This window comes from Triturus cristatus, chromosome 3_2 (assembly GCF_964204655.1).
Source record: "Triturus cristatus chromosome 3_2, aTriCri1.1, whole genome shotgun sequence".
Taxonomy (NCBI): domain Eukaryota; kingdom Metazoa; phylum Chordata; class Amphibia; order Caudata; family Salamandridae; genus Triturus; species Triturus cristatus.
In genome coordinates, this window is record NC_140584.1 from 112,591,536 (window position 1) to 112,613,378 (window position 21,843).

General features: G+C 45.7%; 1 protein-coding gene across 1 annotated transcript in view; it reads right to left on the reverse strand.

The window, feature by feature from the left end:
* Nucleotides 1-21,843, reverse strand: part of LOC146856880 (carotenoid-cleaving dioxygenase, mitochondrial-like) — a 165,022-nt gene that overhangs the window by 76,237 nt on the left and 66,942 nt on the right. The window lies entirely within an intron of this gene.

Sequence of the window (21,843 nt, forward strand, 5' to 3'; positions counted from 1 at the left end):
ATGACGTGTGGACGGTAGTGATTGGCGCCAAGGATATCCTGCAGAGTCAGCTCCTGTTTCATGTGGCCAATCGTTCCTTGGGGCTCGTTCCGGGGCCCCACTCCCATGCGTATTTCGTCAATTTGGCCTGAAGGGCTGCTTTCGAGCTGCGCCCCCCTGCCATGAGGTATACGGGTCCCGCCGGTTAGGCTAGAAGGTTGGGCCCGAAGGGAGCCAGGTGGCAGCGTGTGTATCTCTCGTATTGGGGCCCGATATGAAGAGGTCACGCTGAAGCGCTGCCAGCCCAGCGCCAGCGGCAAGGTGTGGCCCCCACAGGCAGAAATAAAGGGCCTTAAAAGCCAGGCCACCGCCAAAGTACACAAACCACCCGGGCAGCGGGGCTAGCCTCACCCCAGCAGTGCAAGGTTGATATCTGCCTTGGTCGCAATATGGCCGCCAGGCGCCTCATGCACCACTCCCAGTCACCAGCAGGCCATGCTCAATCTGCACCGTAGGCCGCAGCCCACAGGCCCAGCTATGCGATCTCACAGTGGGCCCTTCGCAGCGGGCACAGTGTCACAATTGGTCTAGAGCTGTGGTGCAAAGCGGGCGCTGTGCTGGGGTTCAATACAGGCAGTGTAGGGCGGGGTTCCGGTCCCCCCTTCAGGCGCGGTATTCCACTCACAACAGGCCGCCTCCCTCGGTTCCAGGCCCCGTCTCTGCTGAGTCTCCTCACCTGCAGCCCAGATTGAAAAGGTGGAATGCAGGGCAAGCCTTTAGTCCCGCGCCTCGAAAGGTACATAATGCTGTTCCAAACGGCAAGTTCCCCTGATGGTGGGCCGGGCCGCGGGCGCCGGCCGCGATGCATGGAGGCCCAGGCTCCGGCGCGAGCAGGTGTCTCCGGCGTTAGGCATCGGCAGTCCGATCATCGGAACCGCCAGTCGGATCAGGCCGAAATCGGGCTCCCCCGCTCCCTGGGGATTGCGCTGTGCTCCGGCATGTATTTATGCCATCTTGCGGATAGTGGAGCGGCGGATGATTGCAGGAACGGAGCCGCCTCAAGAAGCGGCCATTACACTCGGCGCTTGGCCACGCCCCGCATTTATTTTATTTTCATTGTTCAGAGGCAGCTGGTTTCGTTTTGCCAGTCTCGCTCCAGAAGGCATAGGAGGATTTAGGAGACACACACACACGCATGTACACACACGCATGTACACACACACACACACACACACACACACACAATCAGCTGCATGTGTTTTACAAATCTCCAGGCCTCCTGCGTCTTTGCTTGCCCCTGCCCACCTCCAATATCTGTTGTGGCAGAGACATCGATTCGGATCGTTCCTGTTTTTTATGCCATCCTGGCCCTTGCAGTCCAGCAAATGGGATACTTAAACTTCAAGTAAGAAACCTGCACTGGTTTTTTGTGCACTCATTGAGTGCCTCTCCCGGAACAGTATGATGGGTTGTACATACAATTTGCTGTGCTAGTTTCATATTGGTTATCTGTTCCCAGTGCGCAGGCCTGTGTAATTAAGATTTGTTCTTAAAAAATAACTTTCTTTCAACTCCCCTTTTTTTAAGAACAGGTCTCCATTCACCACGAGGCAGCTTTCTTTCTTCCATTGAAGCGATCTAGTTTCATTTTTAGGTTTTGCCTAGAGAGCGCATGAGCTGTCAGCGAAATCTGCTGTACAAAAAAAAAAAGAAAATTCAAAGATGTCTTCGAGCCCACCCATTACTTACTTTTACTTACCATTGGCTGACTCCCACGTCACTGTTGTTAACTTCCTACCCGTTGGACAGCTGCTCCTCCTGGTGTCCAGCTTCCTCCTGAACTTCAGTCTTCGTCTCTGCTGTGGAGCATGGACCAAGTACAGCTTTCCGTGGCCAGTGTACTTCCACTGATTACAGGCTCCTGCAGGACATTTCTGCAGTCTCTCTCCTTCACCCCAATATCATCCCATTCTCCCCTTGCCTTGTCTTTCATTCTCATACCTTTTTTTCCTCTCTCTTTCTTTTTTCCACCTCTTTTCTTCCTTTCTGTGTCCTCTCTCTTTCCACGCTGCCTTTTACACCCCTGCCGTACACCCCCACCTTTCAGTCCTACTTTCCTCCATTGATTCCCCCTTCATTCTTTCCTGTATTTGTGAAAACTGGGGTCTTAATTAGGCATGAGTCTGGAGACAGATGGTGAATGTGTCATGCCCACTCTCGTGTTTTATTAGAGCGCTGATAATTATTTTTTAAGGAAAGTGAGGCTCAGAGGTCATGAGAGTAAACTGCTGATGCTCTTTGCAAGCAGAAGGGAAACTTGAAGTTACCTTGGGATAATGCCCTTTGTATGATGATGTGTGTATCCCATTGTGTGGCTTGCGAGTGTTTTTGTACAAGTATTGTATGTGTTGCCAGTGTATGAGCATATTTGTTTATAGGTGTATTCGCTGCATGTTTGTATTCTGTTGCAGAGTGTACGCATTTTGTTCTTTTTCATCTGAACGTCTCGAGGTTGGCTGTTCCTGTACTTGCCGTGCATGTGGCAGACACCCAAAGAATGGGTGCTATCCATAGTGGGGAACCGCTCTGGTTTATGTCGTAAAAAAAAAAAATGCATACAGATAACGAGAACTCAAAAGGTACACTATGCACATTACAGAAGAAATTGCTCACAGATACCATTCCATCTCAAGGAGCATTTCTGCCAAAACACCTCCTTTACTATCAAAACAAAACTTCTGAGTTTGTAATTTTATTTCAAATTGCACCTCATTTCCAATTTACATGTAAAAACGGGATTGCACACAGTGTTTAATTTGTAAAAAAAAATAAGTGTCATGGCCCTCGTCTGGAGGTCACTGCAACTTGTACCACACATTGCCCCTGCCAGTGCTGCCAATAAAAGTACCAACACAACTACTATCACACTCCTCCGAGAGTGACAGTTCAGACTAATCCAGCCCCCGAAAGCTATAAGAATGGCTTGGATGGCTGGTATAAGAAATGTTTATGTATATTGAATATAAACAACTGATGTTGTACTCATCTATAAATTAGACAAACAGCACTACCATGTGGCAGACGGTCATACGTGCCGGTGCCGAAAATGTAGTGCTGTGTCGAGTACCGGAAACCACCGACACAAATTAAGCCCTGATTGCACAGATCTCCCCTTTCAGTCCTCTGTACCCTCCTGGCTGCTGCAGCATCCAGTTCAGTAAGGCTGTAAATACCCTCTGCGGCTGTCTACCAGCCTACAGTGAAATTCTGTCTTTGTTGGATATTTCTCTTCTAAGCACTTTCCAACCCTCATGACTCACTTTAAAACACACTCTATTTTACCAAAGAAACCTCCATCCCAAGCTTTTCAGCTAGAACTGTTTCAACTGCAGCTCTTATTATGCAAACACTATACATAGTTTCAGTCGTTTCAAAAAGATTCTGGTGCCAGTACTTCTTGTTTTGAATGAGCAAACTCGTATTTTCTTTGTCTTGGACAATAAACAATATACAGTTCGGAGTGCCATTTTGTTTGAAGTGTTTGTCGATTGTTACACAGCAATAACAGTGTTTGGGTGGAATCGAGCCAGTATTTTGTTTTTTTGCAGTTTTATATAGCGCAAACTTTACCCGAGGGTATTGGAGCGCTTTACTTGAGCAGCAGTTACATTACACAAGCACACATTCATTTTTGCTAGGCACGTGGAGATTAATTCATGTGTCAAGGATCACAAGATGTTGAGTAGATGAGTTGAGTAGATGCCAGGACTCGAACCTGGTTCCTCAGTCAGCAGCTCTGGCCACAGTGCCACATCCTCCATCTCCTACCAGAAAGGGTCATGTTAGATATGTGCCTGTCATTTGCGTATGTTCACTACTCTAGTTACAAGAGCTTGTTTGATATTTAGGAAAAGGAGCAGGCTTGTTCAGAGAGCACTCAGGGACTGTGAAAATGGAGGCAGGCGCAGTGTGTTAAAGAGGCTCTTGTTAACAATTATTGGCAAAGCCAATAGGTTTCGCCTATGTAAGATCTATAAGTTTTGTCAATATGTTTTTAAAGATGTTGCAAAGCAACGTTAATCACGTCATGACACTTTTTTTGTTGACTTTAAGCCAATTTGCACAGCAGCCTGTGCCGCTTTGCAACATCTTCAAAAAACACTGACAACGCCAATAGGTCTCGCAAAACTATGCTTGTTTATTTCTTCTTGCGCCCATGTACCAACCAACACTTCACTAAAAGGGCTTCTTCAAGCAGTCTTATTTTTAATTTTAATACAGTTAACAGGTCAAAATACCAAACACGCTTTGCTTCTTGGAAACTCAGTCCATTTCAATCATCTTCTCTTGCAATATTCTTCACGTTTACAACCAGAGTGGGAAATTATTGATTTTAAGTACTCTTGTATACTCAGCTAACAAAGTAGTATTTTCCTACACAAGTTCCGTCTTGATCTGTGTACTGTACTTGACTTTAGCTGCATGATGTAGATTTATTTATACATTTGGGCAGGGGTGTTATGACTGTGCAGCCTTACTGTGCAATACACTAGTAACTGTCTTGTATCCAGTCAGGCTCATTTGTTATGTTAAACAAGCATTTGCAATGCAATAGGTCTCGCATTTGCGAGAGTTTGAGCAATTGGCATTGTAAATGACAATGCCTTTTATTTATGTGTTGTTTTTCAAAACTGATGAATGAGATGCATTGTCATTTACAATGCCAATTGCTTAAAGTCTTGCAAATGCGAAACCTATTGAATTGGAAATGCTTGATAATATATGGTAGCTTTTTTACAACCATCTACGCAGCCCTTTATAAATACATTTCTGAGGACGCTGTCAATCCTGCATAATGGCATTTAACTGCGCTACACCCATGCTCTTCAAGTGGTACACTGTAGAACCAGGGAACACAAGTACAAGCGCACCCTGGGGTCCCACCTTTAGGTTTTGAAGTTTTACTCAATTCATCAAACACGCACTGTGATTTACCACATACTTAATAAACGCCGGCACCCTCCTCTTTCCCCCCTGTGCATGCCTGCTCTCTTTAATGCAAGCCTTGTATCTGTCTGTATTGCAATTGGTGTCGACGTAAAGCGATCTGATACCTTCGGATAAAGTTTGCGCTATATAAAAGTGTAAACAAATAAATAAAGCCTACTTGTAGAACATCCGTTTTTATTCTGCAATGCCACTTGCCTTCGGGTCCCTGTACTGCAGAACTGCACCAGTCTGTGGGTGACCTCCGTGGCAGGAACAATGGGTTGTGGGTCAGATGTGGGGAAGGTAGCGATTGTCCTGTGGCCGCACCACAGGGTAACAGTGCGAGGGCAGCAAGGCAGGCAGTCAGTAGTGCTGTTCCATGGCAGTGTAGTCCTCCGTCCAGGCTGGGCATGGGGGTTGCTGTTGGCCGACGGGAAGTGATGAGGAGGTGCCGGTTCATTGTGCAAGCTTCCTGATACACTGATCTTAAGCAGGCCAAGGTAATTAACAAAAACACACAAAAAAGGGTGCCTGGCTAAAACATGCCTATTAAAGTAAAAAAAAAATAAAAGAGGGCACTGTGCTAAAACAAACAATGCGGCGCCCTAAAACACTGATCTTGGGCAGGCGTGGTTTGGCAAAGCGCTGGGGCCCTGTGGACCATATTGATGAAGTGCAGTACCGTCAGCAGGCAGAATGTGGCAGGGGGAGTCCAGTGTCACGCTGCAAAAGGGTCTGGATTCGTGCACGAAGATGAAGCAACTGCCATCACTGAGGGAGCTGCTAGATGACAGGCTGGCAGCACTGGCAGCGGCAGGGAGATAGCAATGGCAGGCCACACAAATAAAAAAAAACATACACAAAAGGGTGCCGGGCTAAAAGAAGAGGCGCGGCGCACATTCACAGTAAAGTTTTTAAAAAAAAAAATCACATATTAGGGCATCGTGCTAAAACATGAAGCGTGGCGCCCTTGCATATTAAAGTTTAAAAAAAACTTACAAAATAGGGCGCCGTGCTAAAACATATAGTGCGGTGCCCTAGAACAACAAGCATTAGCCGTGGGGCCAAAGCGAAAGTGATCGCGGGGGAAGCACGCGAGTGGTGCGCACGCAGCAGTAATCACGCCATATGGCGCATCTGCTCAAGCGAGCGCCCGCGCACATGCACTGCAAGCTGTGGCCGGCTGTAACATTTTTTGAAGCCCTTACTTAAAGTCTCGCCAGACCATCGCAAGCGCTGGGTCAGGCGAGACCTAAAAATGTATAAAGCGCCCGTCAATCCTAGGGTGTTTAGGCACTGCAAAACCTTAAGCTCAACCCTTCATAAGACATAAAGTCATACACACAACACAATTAAAGTTGACTCCAATTTATAAAATTAGATTATATTTTTATGGATTTTTGGAGACCAAGATGAGCAAAATCCATTACAGGGTCGTGGAAATACAGATTTTTAAAGAAAACTTAAACTAAAGATTAACTGAAAACAAGCACTGGTAACAGTAACGTTTGTACATTTTTTAAAAAGTTTGTACGAGTTGTTTGTGTTCGACTATTCTGGCCCAACTTGGGACAATAAATCCAATAGGATGGAGGTCTGGGAGGCAATTAGAAGTATATAGACAGTTACCTGGACACCAAATAGTTCCAATCTCTACAGCACAACCGCCAAACACTTCAATGGAGTGGTCTGATGCTGCGGATGCAAGAGATAAAAGATGGTCAAGAATGCTGTATGGTCGACAATGGTGCCTTCGTAGCTACTCCTTGGTCTATGGGTCAGGTGGGGCGACTTTGGCCGCAGAGGTCGGGTCCCGCTACTCTTTGGTCTATGGGTCAGGTGGGGCGACTTTGGCCGCAGAGGTCGGGTCCCCTCTAAGTCCTTTTTGAGACAACAGAAAGCCAGCTACGGCTGGGCTACTGGTCTCCGCCCACAGCGGTCCTAGCAATATCCCATGGTGGAGGCTGTTGTCCCTCTTGGGTGACCAATCTGGACTCAAATGATGCTCCAGGGCCCAGCTGACTCGGTGTAACTTTTGGCTGTCAAGGATGAGTCTCTTGGCGCACCCAGCGTCAGTCAGCTACAATTATTTTGGAGTGGCTACTGACTCGCTGGAGTGGGCTACTTTAACCTCGATGGCCCTATGGCTAGTTCAGGGGATCAGCTGACTGACCTTTGGAAACAATTCAGTGGTCTGGGGCTTGGAAGCAACTTTTCCCAAAGCCAGGAGCTACAGGCACAGTCCTCTATTTGCAGGCCCGAGGTGCGGCAGGTGCAGTCTATAAGATGGTACAGCCTCTCTTTGCCAGTCCAAGGGTCAGCAGGGCAGTCCTTCTTCTGTCCTCTTTCCAGGTCCAGCGTGATCTCAAGTTTAGGGTGCCAGGGGTGCCAAATCTATCCATAGAAAGTGCCCTGGGGGGATGATGCGGTTACTAGCCAATGAGCTACCAGGTTCTCTCCCTCTTGGTAATAACTACCCTGCTATGTGTGGCATCTAGCAATCCCAGAGTGCACTATTCTGCTCACTCTCAGGATGTCTGAACCCTTCCTTGGACGTTAGGAGCTTGGTAGCCCACTCTAGATGTGTGGGTACCTGTGGGCTACATGCCCATGGGAAAACTAGTTTGAGCACTGATCTCCCCTCTATGTTCCTGACACCAGCCTGTCTTCCTGAACAAAGGGCACCACTTCAGGAGTGTGATTGCCATTTGCCCTCCAAAGGTGGCTTCTCCTTTGAAGCTCGCCTTTTGAGCTAACCTCAAGTGGCTTCTTGTGAAGGGGATGTGACACCGCACCCAGTAGCAGGCGGCTATTGTTCCTAAGCCTGGAAGTTAGTCACACTACTCCCCAGGAGGGTGGAAAGCTGTCTGGTGGCAGAGACGGTGTGAGGCCACTGGCCAAACTGGGTCATAGAGTGGTAACTTTCTAAAAGTTAACTTTCTTTAACAGTGACTTTAAATTTGACTTTGACATCAAGTTCAGTTTAATGCCACCATAAATTTGCTAGCTTACAGTTCTCATCTAAGTAGTCTCATTCAGAAGTGAGCCCCAAATAGGTAGGGTCTCAGCTTCTTCAGGGACCAAATCATACCAAAGGCTTCCCTCCTAATGACACTCCAACGCTGCTCTCTGGGGAGGAGTCATCCGCTGGTAAAGGCAACTAGTTGGTCCTGACCCTGGTCATTCAGCTGTGACAGTACTGCCTCAATCCCATGTGCTGAAGCATCACATTGGACAACAAACTTCTTGCTAAAGTCAGCTGCCTTCAAGACAGGTGTGAAGCACACAGCTCAAGAGTATCAAAACCTTTTGACTTTCCATGGCTGCTTTTTGGAGGTTAACTCTGTCAAAGGTGCCACTATGGTACCATATCCTTTGACACATCTTCTGTCAAAGGATATGAGATCCAGCCAAGTAGTACTCTGACCTGAGTTTGTGTCTTAGGAGCTTCCCAGGCCAGACTAGTCTAGCTTCGGGCTGAAGAAGTTGTACATGGCTTCCACACACCTGGTGGACCATTAAGCAACAGACTTTTGCTCCCTCTGGCACTTACTTACCTTGATAGTCAGCCCTGCCTGCTTGAAGCAGTTCCCTTAGTGGACCAGTGGTTCTCCCAGGTGGGACTAAAGACCGCAATATCATCCAGATATACTGTGCCCAAGTCATCCAAACCTGAAAGTACTTCACCAACCTCTGGAAGGTGGCAGGTGCATTTTTCAATCCAGAGGGCATCACCTTAAATTCAAAGTGGCCTTCAGGAGTTGAAAAAGCAGACCTCTCCTTGACTTCTGGTGTGAGGGCTCTCTGCCAATAATCTATAGGTCAAAGGTGCTCAGATATTTTGCACCTCTAACTTGTCTATGAGCACATCTGCTCCTGGACTGGGGTGAGCAGCAGTCTATGTGACTGCATTCAAGCCTCCATAGTTCAGATAAATTATCATTTCTGTTTTTCATCCCTTGCAACTTGGCTTAGGCAACAGGGCTACTGGGCTAGCCCATGTACTACAAGATGGCCCAATCACCCTAACTCTAGCATCTTTGCAACCCCTGCTTTGATGCTAGCTTTGACCTGGTCTGACAATCTACATATCTTGCTATTGACAGGTAAACTGTCACCAGTGTCCACATCATGGGTAAACCATGTTGTCAAACCTGGAGTCAAGGAAAATAGATCAATAAATTGAATGAACAGGTTTTAACAGTCCTTTTGCTGCTGTTCTGTCAAAATGGAAGAGAGAACTACTCCCTCTACTGATCCATCCTGGAAATTAGTAGACAGTAGGTCAGGGAGAGGAGGTTCACTCTACTCTTCCTCCCATCTATCTGTTACTATGAGGATAGGGATGTTTGCTCTGTCGTGACAGAACTTGAGCCTATTCACATTCATCACCTTATGGGGATGTCTGGGGCTTCCAAATCTACCAGATATGTGACTTTACCCTTGTTATCTATGATAGGTTAAGGCCCAGTCCACGTATCTTGGAGGGCTCTCAACCATAGAGGACCTCTGGTCATAACAGTGCTTGACTAGCTCTTGGCTGGCCTCTAAGTTTTTGTTTGCCTTCTTTAGCGATTATGGAGTGAAGACCTGGTATTTAGTCCAGAATGTCTTGTTTGGGCTCCTTGAGAGTTCTCTCCCAATCCTTCTCTCACCAGTCTCAAAGGACCTTTTACAGGGTGTCTAAAGTTCAAATGTATTTGTATGGGAATTTATATAGCGCGTATATACCAGCAGGTCTCTTAGCGCTGACAGAAGGCGATTTACGTTCGACCCAGTATGGACAGTCCTGGTGACGGAGGAGTTAAAATGTGTCTCTGAACAACAGAGTTTTCAGCAACTTCCGAAAAGGGAGCAAACCTGGTTCTTTTCGTAAGGCATCCGGCAATTGGTTCCAAAGTCGGGGCAGAATGACAGAAATAGCTCGTCCACCCTTGGTAGCCAAATTGCTCCGAGGGCAGACTAGCTGAGAGGCATCTGTAGACCGGAGTGAGCGTCCTGGAACGTACTTGACCAGGCGTTCCCTAATATAGCTGGGGGCATGACCATAAAGAGTTTTATGAGCAATACATAGGCCGTGAATTTTACACGCTGTCTGACAGTGTAGCTTAAGCAGCAGGGGTGAGGCGTGGGTCCTCCTAGGAAGGCTAAAAATCAGCCTAGCGGCGTCGTTCTGTACCACTTGAAGTCGATTTGTGGGTTTCAGAGGAAGTCCTAGGTAGAGTGCATTCCCATAGTCAAGGCGTGATAAAATAGTAGCCGAGACTATGGATTTCATGGAGGAAACTGATAGGAGGAGAACCAATTTCCTCAGTTGTCTCAGGACGCCGGTGCAGGTGCCCACCACTGAGGAGACTTGATGACTCAAAGAGAGTTCTGCATCAATCTTGATTCCCAGGCTTTTCACAACTGGTGATGGACAAGGAGGGGCCCCAAGTTCTTTGGGCCAAAACAAGCCGTTCCAAGAGTTATTAATGGTTGGAATGACGAGAACCTCCGTTTTGTCAGGGTTAATTTGTAAGGAATTAACCGTCATCCAGTTAGTGTTGAATCATAAAATACTTTGAACCATCTCTTGAGCATGGGCCGAGTTGTCAATCCTCAAAATAAGCGGAGTATCATCAGCATAGTTAAAGACTCGGCAGTCCAATTTGGACAATGCAGTCACTAAGGGTTGTAAATATATATTAAAAAGTAAAGGGGACAGTGCAGAGCCCTGGGGCACGCCACATGGGATGTCACCTCTATTGGAAACACAATCGCCGAGCTGAACCCTTTGCGAGCATCCAGATAAAAAGGATTTTAACCAGTCATAGACCGAGCCCCTGAGTCCCAAGTCCATCAGTCGAGTCAGTAAGATAGAATGACTGACCGTGTCGAATGCTGCGGAGAGGTCTAAGAGCACTAATGCGCTCGGCTCTCTATTATCAGCATTTAGTCTTAGATCATCAAGGACAGACAACATAACAAGCGCCGTGCTATGATGGGCTCTAAAGCCAGCCTGACGTGGATGAAGGAGCTTGGATTTGTCAAGGAAGTCGGATAAAGTTTTCAAAACATGCTGCTCCATAACTTTGGCCAAGAAAGGGAGTTGCGAGATAGGCCTGTAGTTTTTCAGTTCAGCCTTGTCAGCCCCTGGCTTTTTCAACAGGGGGATAACTCTAGCCTCCTTCAGATTAGATGGCACCTGGCCAGTGGCCAGGGAGTTATTGAGCAGCATGAGAATCTGACAGTCCAAGACTGGGCAAGCCAGCTGAAAAATCCTGGGTGGGCAAGGATCAGCCGGTGACCCAGATTTGGTTTTATTTATCAGGGAGGCCAGAGCTTCTGCGTCCAGAAGGGGAAAATGTGTAAGAAGTTGAGCTGGTGAGGTGGAAAACAACGCAAGTCCCTGAGGGAGATCTATCGATCTCACAGAGAATATCCATCACTTTCTGCAGGAAAAAGGACTGCAAAGTGTTGACGTCAAAAGGTATTAAGGTTGAGTTGACATCGACCTTTCTGCTAAGTTCCTTTAAGATTTTGAAGGTTTCTTTGGACTGAAACCTACTCCTTTCTCAGGGACTTCCCTGTATGCAAACAGCAGACATGATAGGAGAGCATCCCATACCCTTCTGCGTTTCTCAAGTAAACTCATAATCATGCCTTTCATGGTCTTGCGGAACCTTTCTACGAGACCATTTCCTTAGGAATGGTAAGGGGTACCTGAACTTATAGGTCACTCCACACTCATCCCACATTGCTTTCAGATATGCAGACATAAAATGTGTGCCCCTATCTAAGATGACCTCCTTAGGGAACCCAACTCAGGGGAAGCTGCCAAGTAGGGCTCAAGGTACTTCAGGAGCAAGGAGCAGTGACTGTCCTAAGAATAGCCTCACAGTATGTGGTAGCATGTTTTTAGGTCTCGCCTACACAGTGCGCAAGCGCTGCTTAGGAGTGACCTCTTGGAATCACTCTGGACTTTTTCGGAAACTCGTGCATGTACTGCACTGTTTCCAATGAGCACTCGTGCACGTACAGCGTTTACCTTGCGGGAGCGAGCAGCGGCGCCATCTGTTTGTAATTATCGTGCCCGCGCTTTGGAAACAGATGGTGCTGCTGCTCGCTCCCGCTAGGTAAATGCTGTACATGGACTGAGCCTCGAAGCCACGCTCCCATTCCCCACCCTGCTGTCATTAGCTGCGAAGGTGCAGTTTCAGCGGGGCACAGTTTTGCCAGGAGCTCGCTGCCCTTAGTTTTACATCTCAACCAAGGCTTGCCGGGGAGGATTGTAGGGGGTCCCCTCTTCATTGCTCACTTTGAAGTCCATGGCGTCTTTGATGCACCACTGCTGGGAGCTTTAGTCTAACAAAGGCTACTCTATCCAACTGCATCGTGATCCAGTACATTTTGCCGGTGTGTGCCACTGACACGCTACTCTGGTGGGCCGGCTCTCACTACTACTGCCGCTCTGCACAAGGCTTATCTAAGGTCTACTTTCCACACACTGACGAGTGTGCATAGCAAAGGCTCTGTGCTGGCACCAGCGCCTACCGAGAGCGCCAGGAACCCAGGGATCCTGGAGGAGGACAAAGAACACAGGAGGTCAAGTGTTCAGTAATATATCTGCTGAGTCAGCACATGCCGCGGGTTCAGTTACCCTGGAAACCCGAGCACTCACGGTCACCCGAGGACTACAGGATGTCACGTACCCCATCATGGCCATGAAAAACAATACCGGGTGGAAAGGAACGGAATGCGTATTCATTACTAAAGGCCCGCTTTTCAAGCTCACGTATTTGTGCTCCAGATAAACAACAGTGAATGCATGCTATTGTTGAGTTGGATACTATACTCAGTATCACTTCACACACAGTTTGTACTTCACTAAGTTTCAAATGTCTTTTGCTTTACAAAGTGTAAATTCTGCAAAGCCCCTTAACTTCCATAGAACCTCCAGTTTCAACCGAACTCCCCTCTATCCAGGGGTACTTAACTTATTTCTAAGATGATCCCCATGCCCACAAAAAACCTACAATACTTTTTGAAACTCTCCTCTCATTGGTTGCCCTAGCGGGGGAGCATGTGCTGCACCTGTTCAAGGCAGGGCATCACCGGGGCACTGCTGGCGCTTCAACTAAGTCACAACAAACTTCTCCTGGAAGAGGGGTGGGCAGTGGACTGTTTTTTTCCCTTTCGCAGTTTCCCTTAATACATGCCCAGCTGATGCTACTCCCATTGTTCTAGCAAAGAACATGATTTTTTAGCCTGCCGGTTTTCTGAGGTGTGTTAATGTTAGCCAATTAACAGCAATTTGCGTTTGAATTGCTATTTCTGCCCTCACGCCCACTGGGGTGTTTAACTGTGATTACCCCCAAGAAAAAAAAGAAACTACATTTCATTTTGCATTTCACAACTTGCTCTAATTAAATCATGTGAAGAGATAAGGGAGGCTCTTGACTGTGGTGGGAAGGCTGTCTTGATAATGTTGGATTTGTCGGCAGCCTTTGACACGGTCCATCATAGTGTGCTGATGGATCAGCTGTCTGGGATTGGGGTTTGTGGGGTTGCTTGGAAACTCCTTCAATCCTTCCTAACCGATAGAATCCAGACTGTCGACCTGGATAACCATAAATCAAGGCTGTTTAGCCTCCCTTGTGGGGTCCTTCAGGGGTCCTCGCTGAGCCCCACCCTTTTTAATATTTATGTGATATCGTTAGCTGCACTGATTAGAGCTTTTGGTTTTCAGTTAACCTCATATGCTGACGATACACAGATCGTATTATCCATCCAAAACGGTCATGAAAACTAGGCTGGAGCTCGCTTCCATGACTGTATGGAAGCCATAGTAGGTTGGATGGCTTTAAATTGTCTAAAGCTGAATTCAAGTAAGACTGAGGTGATTGTATTCGGTAACAACCTTCATATTTGGACCCCGGATTGGTGGTCCTCAGAGTTGAGAAATCAGCCTACTCCAACTCTGAAAGTAAAAAACCTAGGGGTCATTGTGGACAATAGATTGACTTTCAATGATCATATAAATTGAGTATTTTCCTCCTGCTTTCTTATTTTGCGAATTCTGAGGAAAATTAAACCCTTTCTTTCTCAAATGGACCTTAGGACAGTAGTCACTGTTCTTGTTATGTCACGCCTCGACTACTGTAATGGCATTTATCTGAATACCCAAAACCAACATCATAATAGGCTTCAGATAGCCCAGAATGCAGCCGCCAGGCTTCTGACAGGCATACCGAAATTTGTTTCAGTAAAAAGAGAGTTAACTCGGCTACATTGGCTCCCGATGAAGCAAAGGGTTCGTTTTAAGGCCTCAAGCATAGCATTTAAGGCTCTCAACTGTATTGGCCCTAACCATTTGAGGCAAAAATTCAAATGGTATGTCCCTACCAGGACCCTGCGGTCTAAAGGAGCAAAAAATGTCCAGATCCCCACTGTTAGGAAAACCAGCTGGGGAGACAGAAGTTTTATCACCTGCGCGTCTTAAGGCTTGGAACGAGCTTCCGTTCTTTCTGAGAAATGCCGGAGACCTTCTCTACTTTAGAAAGGGTCTGAAAACCTGGCTCTTTACTCATTGAAGCCCCTCCGACTACCGCTTAAGCAGAACTCATCGCCAGGACACCCTAGGGTAATCGTGCACTTTTATAAATTGAATTAACATAACATAACAAGTATGCCAACTGGCACTATGACATATGACCAGGGCCACAGTAATTATGCGGCAAGGGATGGCCAAATAATTTGAGTAGAATGTGTGACAACAAAAGGCAGATTATGCGGCATAATGCAGCACATATTGAGATCAGATTATTTCATTTTTTTTTATTTTGCACATGGTAACAAAGTTTAGGAAACAATTTCACCGTATTAATACCCATTTAACACCCAAATGCACCAATACGCATCGCTGATTTATTCATCAGTTGGCTCATTTATTAAGCCTCAAGGATTTCATCACTCATGTCAGACTGCCTTGACATTACCCCGTCTCTCTCCCCATCACAAAGCAAAGGATGTTGAACAAGCTCATAAGCTGCTCATTCTTTGCGTGCCACATAAACCGAATGAGAAATGAAACAAGCATTGGCATAGCCAATAGGTCTCGCCGTAGGGACCTTATAAGTGTTTAGTTATCTAGCACAATATCCTTGGTGCAACAACATCAACTGTTGTATGGCTAAATGCTTATAAGGTCCCAAAGGCGAGACCTATTGGCTATGCCAATGCTTGTTTTTTTGGGGGGTGTTTTATATAGCGCAAACTCAACCCGAAGGTATAACAGTGCTTTACATGAGCACCAGTTGCGTTACAGAAGATGCATTCTTTTTGATAAGCACAGGGAGATTAAGTGATTAGCCCAGAATCAAAGGATATTGAGTGCCCCTGCTGAAACTCGAACCTGGCTCCCCAGGTTCCAGGTCAACGGCTCTAGCCGTTAGGCCACTACCACCAAGATGAATCTATTGCCAGAGGCAGGTTGGGGGGGGGGGGGTCTAGGGGACCAACAATGTTGATCCCTACCCTATCATAGGGAATCCCCACCACAGACAGTGGTATGAGGTGAGCCTTTGGCTACCTAACTGCCTTGCCACTGGCTTGACAGGTGACACAGGAGTAACAAAACTCCTTCACCTTTTCTGACTTCTGGGGCCAGGAGAAATAATTGATCAACCTTTCCCAGGTCTTAGTCTAAACCATGTGTTTAGCTAAGGGGATCTCATGGGCCAGGTTAAGGAGGAATTCTTTCAGGCTAAAGCAGATTTCCAATTTATCACAGATTAACGGAGGCGTATACCCCGTGTCGTACTTTTTGCTGGAAACAGATCTTGTTCTGGGCCTGCCTCCCGTTTACATGCTGTCTGACTTTATGGACTGGATAGTATAGACTGGAGTGAACGATATTCGAAGATTACGAAATCTCCATACTGTCCAGGGGATTAAGTCTCTAGATGGCGCGGGTTGGAAACAACAAGAACCCATTGGCGAAGAGGACATTGTATCTAATTTTCGTTTTTACATGATCCTTTGGAGGTATTGGCATTTCCAGCACCTGTATTATCTGGCTGTGTTTTTTCCTGGAGGCTGCTTACGCCCAGTTCCTACAGATTTTAATATTGTTATTGGGAATTATATTTGTTTTTCCTGAAGAAGGTGATGGCCATATATTAGTGCCCACAGAAACGCGTCGATGCACTAAGAAGAGAAGTCTACACTAAATCTGTGTGGGCAATTCTATCAGATATATAAAATAATGTTCTTAATGATGATAATTGATCTGCTTTTGATTTAGTAGTACTTCTCTGTGAATTGGAATTCTTTTTCCCTTTTGTGTTCCCAATTCTCTGTATTAATGTGACAAAGATCATTTGTGTTTTTATTGTTTCATGCAGTCCAGATAGGGATTGTCTAAATTTTATGAAAAAAAATATTTTTTTACATTATGTGATGATTGTGATTGTTAGATACTTGCAATTTTGTTATTGAATACATTTGTATCTTTTTAATTTTGGTATATATTTTTTGATTGCATTTTCCCTTTGTCCATTGTTGTCCTACTGGTGTTTAGAGGTTCCATGTTTAAGAGTGGTGTGTCTAGTGTGAATTAACCCAAAGGGGGTTTCCTTTTTGACTGAGGTCTTTGCTGGTACCCTTCTCCTTTGGTTTGTTGGGCCCCTCTCTCTTTTTTTTAGATAAAGCAGATTTCCTACATGCAGTGAGGCACTTTTCAATTATTATGCCTTCAGGGATGTTACACCCAGGACATATATGTATGGGATCAAGGGAAACAAGTTTTTATGTGTATTTTGTCCTTGGGACAAGTAGGCCCAACCCCCTACAGAACAAACCCTTTGGCTGCCAGTTTGCCATACCACATTATAGATCAGGGAAGGGCACTGTCAGCAGTTAAGGTAATATTTTTGTCCATATGTTAATGCTGTTCAAACTTGTATTTATGGTTCATTAATTGAAAGCCTTTATTATAAGGTAGAATGCGCTAAGTAAACGTAAACGTTGTAAGCTCTGACTACACTACTTACAGTGGTTTCAGTATAAAAATGTGTACACACGTTTTCAAAGTTTAGCAATATGCGGCTATCTATAATGCTCCCACAATGCTCTCCGATTTCATGCACATGTTTGCAGAAGCTTGAAAGCAAGAAAGATGATTCCTGGCTTTCAAAATAAAATGTTCATAAACAAAATTAATGCAAAAAGAACAATTGATGGACTGAATGCAGAACAATGTCTTACATTCACCCCAGTACAGAGATCTGGGCCTAAATCCATCCTTTTTTGCTCACCATGCCATTCCAGTTTGAACCCAGCCATGTGCAGGGTTTCCCCAGATCTCTTGACTGGGGGAGAATGTTTCAATCATTCAGCATTCCGTCCATCATTTGTTGCAGTTACACATAAAACAAATGAAAGCAGGAAAAATACATTTTGCTATACTACTGTAAAAGTTCAGGTACCATTTCTTTGCAGCATCATTTAGTAACATGTGTTGATGCATGCTAGTATTTCCCAAAAATATTCATAATGGAAAAACAGTGCAACCAGTTTTCAAAAAATTATGGGGGGGGGGGGGGGGGGATGAACAAGCATTGGCAAAGCCAGTAGGTCTAAAATTGGTGGTCAGCTTTTTAGTTTTGTCAATGTTTGACTTGTTTTGGCATGGTTTTTGTAAAAACCTATTGGAGTGGGAGCTGCCAGGCCCTCACCATTATAACAAGCATTGGCAAAAGCAAAAATTGTTTTTGGTCTCAAAAAGCACACACTGCCACAGTAGTTACTGGCACTAAGCAAAACTACTTTGTGTGCGGATATGCTCCTTGTGAAAGAGCAGAATGCTGTCACTCACAGTGAAGCCAGCCTATACAGAGAGAGAGAGAGACAGAATTTTAATAAACACAAAAGATCATTGTCAACACCAGACCAAATTAGGGGCCCAATTATTAAATAAAGTCTCAAAAGTGCACCCATGGTATATGTCCTTGCTTTAAGTGCAGCTATACGGCTTTCATGAATTCCCAAGAATTTACAGAAGTAGGACAAGAACCCTAGAAAATATTTGTGAACTGCATTTAGCATGAGCAAATATGCATGTGTCGATTTGCTCATGCAAACATCTGAGTATTTGCAAGTTCACTTTCCCTCCAACCACTTTTTTCTCAACTCTGGAAGAAACTTTACGTCTGCCATGTTAGGAGTAAATTTCTAACATTTCTCAGTATGGGAAAAGATTAGAGAAGAGTTAGTAAAAACCCTTAAAAGATGGAAGTTAGTAGGTTTGCACAGACTCAAAAGGGCATTCTAACCCTGGAACTATTGCTTACCACTACCTTCAGCCCCAGTATGTAGATCTGCAGAAACGTGGCAACATAAGGGGACCGCAAGTATTCAAACACTACTATGGTATGAGCGCTGGCATAATCAGGGAGGTTATTTCAGAGCTCTTATATGTCATTGCTGCCATAATTTGTCACTGCACTACATGGCACCAAAGGCACAAGTGGATTTTGTTACAGGACAAGTAGATTTATGAAGCAACCTGCCCCATGAAAAAGTAGATATTTTATTAAATTCCACCCCCCTGTGCCTTATTGAGTAGACGTACTGGCCCACATCAAGAGAACAGGGTGGGAGGTCTCCTGCACGATTATACAATGTCTACTCCCCGATAGAGCCAAGAAAAAGCTGAATAGACGGCTCATGGTATTGGGTCTTATAGTGACTAAGCGGCGTATTGTTAAGTGCTAGAACCCACTTGCTCAGAGATTGGAGGAAAGATCTGCTGGAATGGGCTGGAGCAGAGGAGGCACACATGCCGGGTCTGGTAGCTCAGTGGACTAATGCATTTACTGCAAGGGCCTGTGTTCGACCCTCATGGTCATCGGTTCAAATCCCGGCGGGACCACTCAGCCTTTCATCCATTTGAGGTCAATAAAATGAGTACCATTGAGTTGGGTAGCAATAAACATCTGTTATTCTGCGGCAAGATACATATGGGTGGACGTGCGCTTTACAAATGCACATGTTATATTATGCCTTTAACGGGTCGAGATAAGAGGGTAGTAGATCATTTACTTTCCAGGGATGTTATGATGCAGGCACTGACAGAACCTTTAAAAGAAAGTATGCCTGGTTGACTGCACTATGTCCCGTGCTGTGCGGACTGGAGCTTCAAATATGGTGTACTCAAGGACTGGGGAGGGTCTGCGGGTGTGGTTGTGATGCTTGACACCCAAAACTGGTACACTTGTGAATGACCTGTAGAAGTGCTAGGATATTCTCCTGCATGTATTGATCAGTTACTGAATGCAAGTTTGGGAGAAGAAACGGTTGAGGACGTATTTGAATTGCTAAATAGCTTATTATGTTACTGGTATGTACTATTTACTACTCCAATCCTCTGCCTGGTGTGTTGTAACTTATTGCCACTGCTTTGATTAGTTCTGGAGCCAGATGTTTTGAACTTGCATTCATTTTTGTCATACTGTACATGCTGCCAGGTTTGTTGAAATGACAATAAAAAAAATTACAAAAGAAAAACGAGGAATTCTCTGTACTGTTGGGGGACCACCACTCTCCTGGTTGCCCCTGGTTTGCCTCACTGTACAGGATTTCCTCCTCCCAATACACTTTATCGGGACCAGTGAGGCCCTCCATCTGTTTGACAGCCAGCTGTCTCAGGTCTTCAAGAGTGGGACATGCTTTTTCTCCAGGCTCAAGTCCTCTCTGGAAGGTCTACCTGTTCCTTGAAGCTCTGCCAGGCCAGATACATCTCCCAAGAAAGCAGCCTCCTGTTCAGACATCAGGCCCTTCCCCTGAGGGTTAGGCTCCTTCTGGGTCTGTGGACTTTGAGAGTTCTTCTTGGAACTAGAGCATTTTATGCCCACTAAGGGAGACCCAGCACTGCTGCAGGAGTCCTTCCCCCACCTCTACCCAGGCACACGTTTCAAGGTTGTTGCCCCGCAGACACTCAACTGGGATGGCAGGGGACACAGCTACTTTCTCTGGGCCAGTAACTCCTCCCCATTCAAAGTCTACCAAAGCTATGGGATGTGACTTTGTAACATTGCCAGAGTGTACTATCTGGTGCACCTCATCAGGAATGATCTGATCTGGGAAAACCAACTTGGCAATAAACATAGTGATACTGGCACCTGTCTCCCTCAAGGCCTGGACCTCAGTACCATTGATACTTGCCCACTGCCTGTACTTGACCATGCTGGCAGGCCCGAGTGACAAGGGTTCAACATCCTTCCCACCCATGGAGACTTAAGTGGCTTCAGTGTACCCTTTGCAATTCCCAGGGGCACCTTTCACCCCCATCCCAACACTGGTGGGTGACTTCTTGGTGCACGTAGGATCCCACCCATTGTCCTCTAGTTGTTTACAGTCATAGCACATCCCAGCCTTTGAAGGGTCAAAATTATTTTCCAGATAACTCCTCTACTTTAACCTGGATGTGGCCCTAGGTTCCACCCCTTCGGCAGGATTTGGGGAATCTTTAGGATTCACTTAATTTTTATGCTTGGCTTCATCTTTCCCCTTAAGTGGGGTCTGTCCTTTTTTGTGTTCACTACTTTGGGACTTTTTAAGGACCCTACTGCATAACCACTCAACTTCTCTGAGGTTCAATTTGTATGTATTGATGCTTTAGCACCAAATAGTAGAGCCAGTCATTGCAATCTATTTTATTACCCATTATCTAGCCTTCCAGTGACTTTACAGAGGCATCTACAAAGTCCACCCATGTCTGAGTTGAGCCCTTGGGTGTGTTCCTGAATTTTTGTCTTTACTCCTATGGGGTTAGATCAAATAGCTTGATGAGTGTCTGCTTCATGTAAGTGTATGACTCTGCCACCTCAACCTCCTGAGTCAGCAGCCTATCTCTCCCTACTGTTGGAATCAGCTCCCACAATAGCACCCCCAATGTTTGGTACCCACCCATCTCATCCTGAGAGCTCTCTAATAGGATGACAGCCATTTATCTATGTCACTCCCCTCAAATACTTTGGAACAATACCCTTGGGCAACCTGGGATCACAGGCACCCCCTGCATTCACCTCTGTTTTTTGTTGTTGCCACTATGTCCTTGGGGTTTCAAACTCAGCATTACCCTCTTCTCGTCTAGGGCCAATTTTCACTCTTCCAGAGTCAGCCTCCTCTTCTGGATCTCTAAGAGGCTGAGCTGAGCTACCAGGTTCTTTGGGTCTTCTTACAGAATTTGAACTCTTTTAACTTCCAGATGTGGTGTCATGCCTTGATCGAACTTTGGAAGTCATACTCTCATTGCCCTCATCTATGTCAAAAAGATCTCCACCACCTTCTTCATTCCAACTGTCAGGGGTGATCTCCTCTGCTATATAGGCTTAGGCTGTCGTTGTGTCCTCCCAGGCTTTGACAGCGTTCTTGAGGTTTTCTTTTCCAGCAGTGATCCCTGGGCTGATTTTTCTATACTTGCACTGCACCCTTAAATCATCGATCCTCAGTGTGGCCAAGTCATTACTTTTGCCGTGCCCCGCGGTTAACATCCATTGCCAGTAGTAAAACATCTATCACCCCACACAAAAGTGTGTCAAGCATAGGCGCAGCAAAGCATATGAAAGTAAAGTTTATAAGTCTTACCTAATCTCTATTAAGATCAGGTCCCTCAGGATTTGCAGGATCTTTGAAAATCACTAATTTATCGGTTCCTAAACAAGGTGATAATGATATCAGCAAATCAAAAAGCATACATAATCTGTAGCGATTCCATACCTGAATGCGATTGATGAGTACTAACGAATACGCCTGTGGACACTTCCAGGAACCTGTCGCATCTCCGTGATCCTGGAGATGCATATCACAAAAGGTACTCCTATCTCTACA